Source organism: Streptopelia decaocto (genome assembly GCF_964273445.1).
Source record: "Streptopelia decaocto genome assembly, chromosome: 21".
In the NCBI taxonomy this organism is placed as follows: domain Eukaryota; kingdom Metazoa; phylum Chordata; class Aves; order Columbiformes; family Columbidae; genus Streptopelia; species Streptopelia decaocto.
In genome coordinates, this window is record NC_138676.1 from 7,174,638 (window position 1) to 7,184,338 (window position 9,701).

At 52.0% G+C, this 9,701-nt stretch overlaps 1 pseudogene across 1 annotated transcript; it reads right to left on the reverse strand.

Annotated features, from left to right (window-relative positions):
* Positions 1–362: 362 nt before the first annotated feature.
* Positions 363–1,323, reverse strand: LOC309448734 (olfactory receptor 14A16-like; annotated as a pseudogene). The gene has a single exon. The product of its transcript is annotated as an olfactory receptor 14A16-like (transcript).
* Between the last annotated feature and the right edge of the window lie 8,378 nt (positions 1,324–9,701).

A 9,701-nucleotide genomic window follows, 5' to 3' on the forward strand; every position in this document is an offset into this window, starting at 1 on the left:
TGTCTATCAGCTACCAACGTGACAATGAGCTTTGACCTCAGGCCCTTTTGGGTGAAATTCCTGGGCCTGTTGTTGAGATCAGCTTTAAAAGAACAACCAAATATTGAGGAACTGCACAGAGAAGATGTCATTTTATTACGGAGATGCTATGGGAGACCAAGCTCTGACACAGTGTTAGGAAAATATTTATACAGGTTTCAGGTATTTTAAAAATAGTAATAATGGGTACATTTTTCAGGATAGAGCGCTAAACACAAACAATTAGGTACAAACATAAAAACCATAAATAACAATATGGGTAATGCTAACAAAGTAAAAGGGATAAAACAAGGTACAGGTCTGCATTGGGATACAAATAGACATCATTTGTGGACAGTGATGGAAAGCTGATCAATATTGACAAACACCCATGAAGTCACTTTCCTAATGGACTCCTTGAGCTCCTGGTTCCTCATGCTGTAGATGAGGGGGTTCACTGCTGGAGGCACCACTGAGTACAGAACAGACACGACCAGGTCCAGGGATGGGGAGGATATAGAGGGGGGCTTCAGGTAGGCAAACATGGCGGTGCTGATGAACAGAGAGACCACGGCCAGGTGAGGGAGGCAGGTGGAAAAGGCTTTGTGCCGTCCCTGCTCAGAGGGGATCCTCAGCACGGCCCTCAAGATCTGCACATAGGACACCACGATGAACACAAAACAGCCAAACGTTACTAATACACCAACCACAAGCAACCCGAGTTCCCTGAGGTAAGTGTCTGAGCAGGAGAGCTTGAGGATCTGGGGGATTTCACAGAAGAACTGTCCCAGGGCATTGCCCTTGCACAGGGGCAGTGAAAATGTATTGGCTGTGTGCAGCAGAGCGCTGAGAAACCCAGTGGCCCAGGCAGCTGCTGCCATGTGGACACAAGCTCTGCTGCCCAGGAGGGTCCCGTAGTGCAGGGGTTTGGAGATGGCAACGTAGCGGTCGTAGGACATGACGGTGAGGAGACAATACTCTGCTCTGATCAAGAAAGCAAATGAAAAGAGCTGAGCAGCACATCCTGAGTATGAGATGGCCCTGGTGTCCCAGAGGGAGTTGGCCATGGATTTGGGCACAGTGGTGGAGATGCAGCCCAGGTCGAGGAGGGCGAGGTTGAGCAGGAAGAAGTACATGGGGGGTGTGCAGGTGCTGGTCCCAGGCTATGGTGGTGATGATGAGGCCGTTTCCCAGGAGGGCAGCCAGGTAGATGCCCAGGAAGAGCCAGAAGTGCAAGAGCTGCAGCTCCCGTGTGTCTGTGAACGGCAGGAGGAGGAACTGGGTGATGGAGCTGCTGTTGGACATTTGCTGCCTGTGGGCATGAGGACCTGTCATAGGAGGAAAAGATAGTGAAGGTTTGATGAGATTTCCTTGGAAATAATCAAAACCATTTCCCACAGACCCTCCCACCCCGTCACACAAAGAGACATTTTTCTTTTTCCAGGAGAACGTCCTGGCTGGAGCCCTCGTCGGTGCTTGATGAGTGTGCAATGAAGAGCAGGGTCTCTGCCCTGGGGCTCCTGAGGAGTCAGCCTGACCCTGTGTGATCGGGTGGGCAGGGGCCAGTCCTGGGGTTCAGCTTTGTCAGCTGGAACCGCTCCTGGTGTAAAAGGGACTGTCAGCATCTGTACCCCCAGGCCTGAGAAACTGAGTTGGAGAGGTTTGGGGTTTCTACAGCTCCTTCTCCCCTCCCACCCTGGGGAGTGTTGTTGGGTGTCAGAAACCCTCAGCATTTCTGCTGCACTCAGGGAGAACAGAGCGAGTCCTGCGAGACCAGAGGGTGCCTGTGGGTCAGTGCAGAGTGAGGGCAGCTGCTCTGTCCCTCTCTCTTGCGCCAGCTGCCCTGGGCTGGCATCTTTCTGAGATGGGGGCTGATCACACTCCCATGTTACCCTGAAAAGCCACCAGGCAATGGTAAGAGCAGAGGGATCCAAGTCTGGCCATGACAAGTCTCACCCTTTCCTAAAGTCTCAGCACCCAACGTTTAGCATAGGACACACACGGCTCATTCCCCAGCCCCACAGACTGCATTGCCCACAGCCCACAGGTCAGAGCAAAGCTGGGACACGTGTGCCCATGGACACACCTGCAGGAAAGGACCCACAAGATCAGGCTGTGACTCTGCAGCTGAACCTGCCATCCCCAGAGAGCCTGACAGCAAGAACAAGATCCCAAGAGCAGTGACCCAGAGCAGGGGAGCAAGAAGGACAATGCGGTGAGGGTGGGTGTGAGAGAGGCCAGGGCAGAGGCAGCCGGGCACTCAGACAGCGTCACCCTTCCCCAGCTGTGCAGCCACCTCCCAGACACCAACACTGCCGGGCAGCTGCTCTCAGCCCCTGTGCTCTGCAGAGGAACAGGAGCTCTGGCTGCACAGGAGCTGCTTCATGCCTTGGAGCCCCCGGCCCTGAGGGCAGAGGCTTTGCTGGGTGGGACAGGAGGCCAGGGGGCTGCTCACAGGAGGGATCTGCACTGCAGGGGGTCACAGGGACTTTTCTCTCTTCTCCCTCCCATAACCATTCCGGGTTCGGTTTCCTCTCCTTTCTGATCATTTCCCTGCTGCCTGGAGATTCTCCCCTGGGAGGTGTTTCCCTGTCCATGTCTGTTCCCTGTCAGTGCTCACAGACCATCCCACCCTCTGTGCCCTCCCCCTGGCCCTACAGATCCTACCTGTTCACAGGGCACTGCCTGGGGGCATCTTCCTGTCTGCAGGCTGGAAAACAGATTACAGATTTAGTGTAAGGTGTCCAGCAAAGGTGATGCTGGTTCTGCATAGGCAGAGGAGAGGCAAGGCATGCCAGGATTCTCTTGAAGACCTATTGCAGTTCATGTGTCTCAAGTATTTGTTTAAAATTAAAAACCGCCTTAATCACCATCCATTCCCCAGAGTAAGAGACTGAAAACACAGACTCAGGGAGGTTCCTTATCTTTGTAGTACTCTTTGTCTTCTTCTCCTTGAAACCTCCTCTTGTTAATATTCTGGAATGAGCTGGAGCTGTGAGCAGCCCCGACCCACGGAGAACCCAGCAGCAGAAGGACCCTGCCCTGCCGGGGGCCGCTCCTTCCCCCACATCTTCTCCCCTCAGTGCTGCTGGGATCTCCCGGGCAGGCTGAGCGCTGACCCTGGCAGGCGGCAGAGTCCCTGCCCAGCACAGCCCTGGGGTGCAGGGGCCCTGCCCTGCAGGACAGCCCTGGGCACCCCTGCCTGCACATTGACATTTACACCCACAGCCACCCTGGGGAGAACGCAGCATTCAAGACTTGTCACTCTGACAGTGCAGAAGGCAACCCGTGCTCTGCAGCACATCCTCCCCTCTGATCAGAGAACCTCTGAGAGCTGTACTTACATCTCTCGCAGGCTCTGCAATGGGACAGCTTTCTGAGATCCTACCATGATTTGCAGATGCAATGCCCTGTAGCCACAGGCTTCATATCTGAGAGGATTTCATTTCCAGTGAACTCTCAGCATCCTCCCAGCCTAGACTGCGTTTCCCTCTCTGTGCCTGGCTCCTGTGCCTTCGGTGCTGCAGGCAGAGCCCTCAGCCCTGCTGCGTGTGCAGAGGAGCTGCTCCTGGGCAGAGCTGTCTCTCTGCAGCGCTGCCGCTGCCATGAGCTCCCTGTGTCCCAGGAGCCCAGCCCAGCTCAGCAGCACAGGAGCAGCCCATGATGTCCCTTTCTCTGTCCCCTCCGGGCTCCTCCAGGTGTCCCTCAGGCTCCAGGGGCACATCCTTTGAGACAACCTGAAGTAATCAGTAAAGTTAGTAGTGTCTGCTCTACAGAGACACTTCTTGCCAGCATTGTATTCTTGCTAGTAAAAAATAAAGTGGTATGAGAATATTCCAGGTGTGGTCTCCCCAGGGCAGAGCAGAGGGGCAGGAGAACCTCTCTGAGGTACTGACCAACCCCTTCTAACCGCCCCCCAGGTCCCATTGGCTTCCTGGCCACAAGGGCCCAGTGCTGGCTCATGGTCATCCTGCTGTGCCCAGGACCCCAACGTCCCTTTCCCTACACTGCTCTCCAACAGGTCCTTCCCCAACTTACACTGGAACCTGGGGTTCTTCTTGCCCAGTTGTAATACTCTACACTTGCCCTTGTTCTATTTCATTACATTTTCCCCGCCCAACTCTCCAGCCTGTCCAGGTCTCTGATGGCAGCACAGCTTCCAGTGTCACCCACTCCTCCCAGCTTGGTGTCTTCAGCAGACTTGCTGACAGTCACTCTATTCCCTCATCCACGTCACTGATGAATTTAGTGAATTGTACTGGCCCCAGCACTGCCCCCTGAGGCTCTGCACTGGATACAGGCCCCAACTGGACTCTGGCCCATTGACCACGACTCTCTGGCTTCTTCCTTTCAGCCAGTTCACAATCACCTCACTACCCGCTCATCCAGACCACGCTCCCCTAGTTTAGCTGTGAGAATGCTGTGGGAGACTGTGTCCAAGGCTTTACTGAAGTCAAGGTAGACCACATCCACTGTTTTGTCATCATGTATCCACCTCGTTATGTCTTCATAACAGTCAATGAGGTTGGTCAAGCATGACTTCCCCTTAGTGAAGCCATGTTGACTACTCCTAATGACCCTCTTATCCCTGATATGCCTTGAGACGGCACCAAGGAGAAGTCGTTCCACCAGTTTCCCAGGGATGGAGGTGAGGCTGACCAGTCTAGAGTTCCCCGGGTCCTCCTTCCTGCCCTTTTTGAAGACTGCAGTGACATTTGCTTTCCTCCAGTCCTCAGGCACCTCTCCCGTTTGCCACAACTTAGCAAAGATGATGGAGATTGGCCCAGCAATGACCTCAGCCAGCTCCCTCAGCACCAGTGGGTGCATCCCATCCGGACCCATGGATTTATGGATTTACCTTCAAGCAGCCTTGCCCACGGGATGTCCCCCAGCAATTGCCTGAAAAGGCCAAGTTTGCCCTGCTGAAATCCAGGGTTCAATTCTGCTTGCTATCCTGCTCCTGCCACACGGGATCCTGAACTCCACCATCTCCTGGTCGCTGCAGCCAAGGCAGCCCTCAACCTTTACCGCCTCAACCAGCCCCTCCTTGTTAGTGAGGATGAGGTCCAGCAGCTCCTCTCCTGGTCGGCTCCTCCACCCTTCGCATCAGGCAGTTCCCATGGATGCACTTGCTGAACCTCCTGGACTGTGTCTGACTGAGTCGTCCTTCCAGAAACATCAGGGCAGTTCAAACCCCACGACAAGCAGGGCCTGTGATTGAGGCCGCTCTCAGCTGCTGGAGAGGCCTCGGCAACGTCCTCACCCTGAGCTGGTGGGTTGTGATGGACCCCACAGCAGTATAACCCCAATGCTCCCAGTGCTCCCAGTAACCCTCCCACTAACCCCTCCAGTGCTCCCAGTAACCCTCCCACTGACCCCTCCAGTGCCCCCAGTAACCCCCACTAAACCCTCCAGTGCTCCCAGTAAATCTCCAGTGCTCCCAGTAACCCTCCTTCTAACCCCTCCAGTGCTCCCAGTAGCCCCCAACTAACCTTTCCAGTGCTCCCAGCAGCCCCCATTGTTCCCAGTAATCCTCCAATAACTCTCAGTTAACCCCCAGTGCTCCCACTAACAGTCCTTGTGCTCCCAGCAGGCCCCCACAGTGCTCTCAGGAACCATGTTGTGTTCCCATTAACCCCCCACTAACCCTCCTACTGTTTCCAGTAATCCTCCCAGTAAACCTCCCAGTGCTCTCACTAAACCTCCCAGTGCTCCCAGCAACCCCCCCAGTGCTCGCAGTGAGCCCCAGCAACCCCCTCATTGCCCCCAGTAACCCCCCGCTAGCCCTCCCAGTGATCCCAGTAACCACCTAGTGCTTTCATGTGAGCCCTCAGCAACCCCCACTGTTCCCAGTAACCCCTCCCAGTGCTCCCAGTAACCCCACACTAACCCCTCCAGTGCTCCCAGCAACCCCCATTGTTCCCAGTAATCCTCCAAAAATTCCCAATAAACCCTCAGTTCTCCCAATAACCCTCCCAGTGCTCCCAGCAACCACCTAGTGCTCCCAGTAAACCCCCACCAACTGGAATGTTCCCAGTAACCCCCACAATGTTCCCAATAACCCCGCACTACTCCTTCTAATGTTCCCAGTTACACTCCCAACAACCCTCCCAGTAAAGCCCCAGCAACCCCCAATGTTCCCAGTAATCCTGCAAAAACTCCCAGGAAACGCCCAGTGCTCCCAGTAACCCGCCCAGTGTTCCCAGAAACCCCCCACTAATAAACCTACTGTTCCCAGTAACCTTCCCAGTGCTCCCAGTAACCACCTAGTGCTCCCAGTAACTCCCCAGCAACCCCCAGTGTTCCCAGACACCTCCCCAGAGCACCCAGTGGCCCCCACTAACCCCTCCAGTTCTCACAGCAACCCCCATTGTTCCCAGTAATCCTGCAAGGACTCCTAGTAAACCCCCAGTGTTCCCAGTAGCCCTCCCAGTGCTCCCAGTAACCACCTAGTACTCCCAGTAACACTCAGGGAACCCCACATGCTCCCAGTAACCCTCCCAGTATTCCCAGTACTCCCCCACTAATCTTTCTAGTGTACGTAGTAACCCCCACTACCCTCTCCCGTGCTCCCAGCAACCCCCATTGTTTCCAGTAAACCTCCAACAAGTCCCAGTAAACCCTCAGTGTTCCCAGTAAACCTCCCAGTGCTCCCAATACTCCCCCACAAGTGTCCATCTGGGGCCCTGGGCAGCATCCTCTGGGCACTGTGGGGAAGGGGCAGGTCGGTTGTACACAGGTGGGTCAGCTCTCCACTCGGGTGGGGAGAGCTGCTGGGTGAAGCTGCCAGCCTGGCTCGCACAAGCCAGACAAGACCTTTTCTGGTCATCAGCATCCATGCATCCAGGCTTTCCTGCTGCTGAATCCTAGAATCACAAAGTAGTTTGAGTTGGAAGTGACATTCACAGCCCGTCTGGTCCAACTCCCCTCGGGGATCAGGGACATCTTCAGCAGCTCAGGTTGCTCAGAGCCCCGTCCAGCCTGACCTGGGATGTCTCCAGGATGGTTCATCCACCCTCTCTCTGGGAAGCCTGTTGTCCTGGTTTTGTTAAAAACAAGTTTCTCTTTCAGTGAATTTTGCCTGTCAGCTAAAGCTTCATATTAACTGCATTTTCCTGGAGAACCAGACACATGTTTTGGTAAACCTAGCAATGGAATGCAAACTTATTGATAAGCATGGATGGACATCTCGCGAGAGGGGCGACTAGAAACAAGTGACTAAGAAACTGACCAACTGTGTATAACATCCCATTCACGTGAATACTTCATATAGAAGTGGGAGACCACGAGGATCTCGTCCCTTTTTCCCTTTTTCCCTTCTGCTTATGGCGACCTTAGGAGAGGACCTTGCTAATCGTCCCTGAGAACTGAGGCCTAGTGAGAGACTGAATCCAGATCCGGTTGGTTGCAGAGTCTAATCCAGGACTTTGGGTGCCGGCTCTGCAGTTGCTGAGACTTTCAAGTTTGGTTTTGTATATTTTGTATTATTTTCTCTATTCTTATTAGTAGCATTAGTAAAACATCTTTTATTTTTCCAACTCTCTTCTCTCTTTTCCTCCCGATCGCCTGTGCTGAGTGGGAAGGGGGGAGATGGAGGGGCAAAAAAGAGGAAGTGGGGGGGAGAGGGGGTTAACAATACATCTGCCAGGGTTTGATTGTCACCCCGCAATCTTAACCCTCGACACCTCTCCCAGTGTTTTACCACCCTCAGTGTAAAAAATCTCTTCCTCATTTCATTCCTTGATTCTCCCCTCTTCTAGTTTAAACCATCAGTTCCTTGATTCTCCCCTCTTCTAGTTTAAACCATCACCCTTTGTCCAATCTCAACAGCCCCTTCTCAAAAGTCTGTCCCCATTGTTCTTGTTGGTCCCTTTTCAGTCCAGAAAGGCTGCAATAAGGTCTCCCAGGAGTGTCTCTTCTCCAGCTGAACACCCCAACTCTTAAACAGGCAAACTCATGACATTTTAATCTTTCAATACACTAGTGTCACAAAAGCATGAGCACATCTTTTTATATAGCATTTTATATAGCATCTATAGTCCCTCGTAGAGCCCAAATATCACCAGTGGTACAAAGTGCCCACAGAGCCAGTTACCAGTGGGATCCCTCAGGGACCAGCACTTGGGCCAACACTGTTGAACGTGTCTATTCTCCCCTGTATGATGTGACACAGTGAACCTTCAGCTCCTTAGTGGATGGTGCAAAGCTGGACAGAGGCCTTGGACAACCTCACCTGGGTCACCCTGCCCTGAGCAGGACAGTGAGACAAGATGATGTTCACACCTGAGTTGCTCTGTGATTCCAGGAATCTTTCCCTTGGAAAGGTTTTGGAAGAAGGAAGAGGTGGAGGAACAAGAAAATAAAAATACAGGCAGAGAAGGAGACCTAAAAGGTGTCAAATAAACAGAGCAGTTCTGTGAAGAATGTTTCTCTGCTCAGATTGTTAGCAGGAAATCTATAACCAGCTCCCCAAACTCCCTGTTCTGTTCATTGGCCCCTGGGATTTCCAGCACATTTCTTTACATCAGATTCTGCACTGAAGTTTGCACTGATTGTTACAGCTTCTTTGCAGGAATTGCTTCATATTTCCTTAGAGAACTGGATGTAAACAGGCACCGGGGAATTTTTAATTAGAGGAAAAAAAAAAGGAGAAAAAAAAAAAAAAAGAAAACACAATAGAACTGAATGATGTTTCTCAGTTCTGTGGTTAAATTAAGTAGTTTCCAGTGAGGTCCATTGCCATAATTGAAGAGTTGCCTGTAGGGAGTACGAGAGCAACTGCTGAAAGACTTTACCTGCCTGAAGCTCAAAGCAGAGTGAGAGCTGAGAGGCTCTGAATGAGCCAAGAGGGAGAGGTGAAGAACCTCTGGGGAGCGATGGAAAGTGCAAATGTCCAGCCAGGCTTCTGAAGAGATGAGTTCAGACACGGTGAGCTGGGCAAGGACAGGGGGAAACTCCTGGATGTCCAGGGGATTAAATACACGTAGTGATAGACAGAGTTCTGGCACTGCAAGCACAGGGAAAGGCCAGTGTTTCATCTCCCACAGTCCATACACATTCTGAAAATTCATATTTTGGCAGGATAGAAATTCCACAGACATTTTATTGGAAATATTTAATTATTTCATCTGATGAAAAAAAGAGTGTGGGGTGTTTTGTTCTTTTTGTTGTTGTTGTTGTTGGTTTGGTATTTAAGTTTTGAGGGGAGTTCTCAGGTTTTTGGGCTGAGCTCCATGGTCTCACTATAAGCACCCAGTGCAAACCTCGAGAGGCCCCGTGTACCTGAGGTGTTTGCCTGGGACTGGCAGGTATCAGACCAGACTGACAGAGCGATGGTACTTTCATCATTTACAATTAGTATTCAACACTTGTGCATCTAATTAGATAAGTTTCAGGACTGTAGGTGAAGAGGCATATATGTGAAGAGCACTTAGAAGATGTGATAGAAGAATATTCCAGTTGATAATAGAGAATCATAGAATTATTTCAGTTGGAAGAGACCCTCAGGACCATTGAGTCCAACCACAATTTAAATCTAGCACTGAACCGTGTTTCTAAGAACCTCTTCTAAATGCCTTTAAAACACCTACATAGATGGTGACTCCACCATTGCCCTGGGCAGCCTGTTCCACCACATGACAACCCTTTCCGGGAAGAATTGTTTTCCTAATGTTCAATCTAAA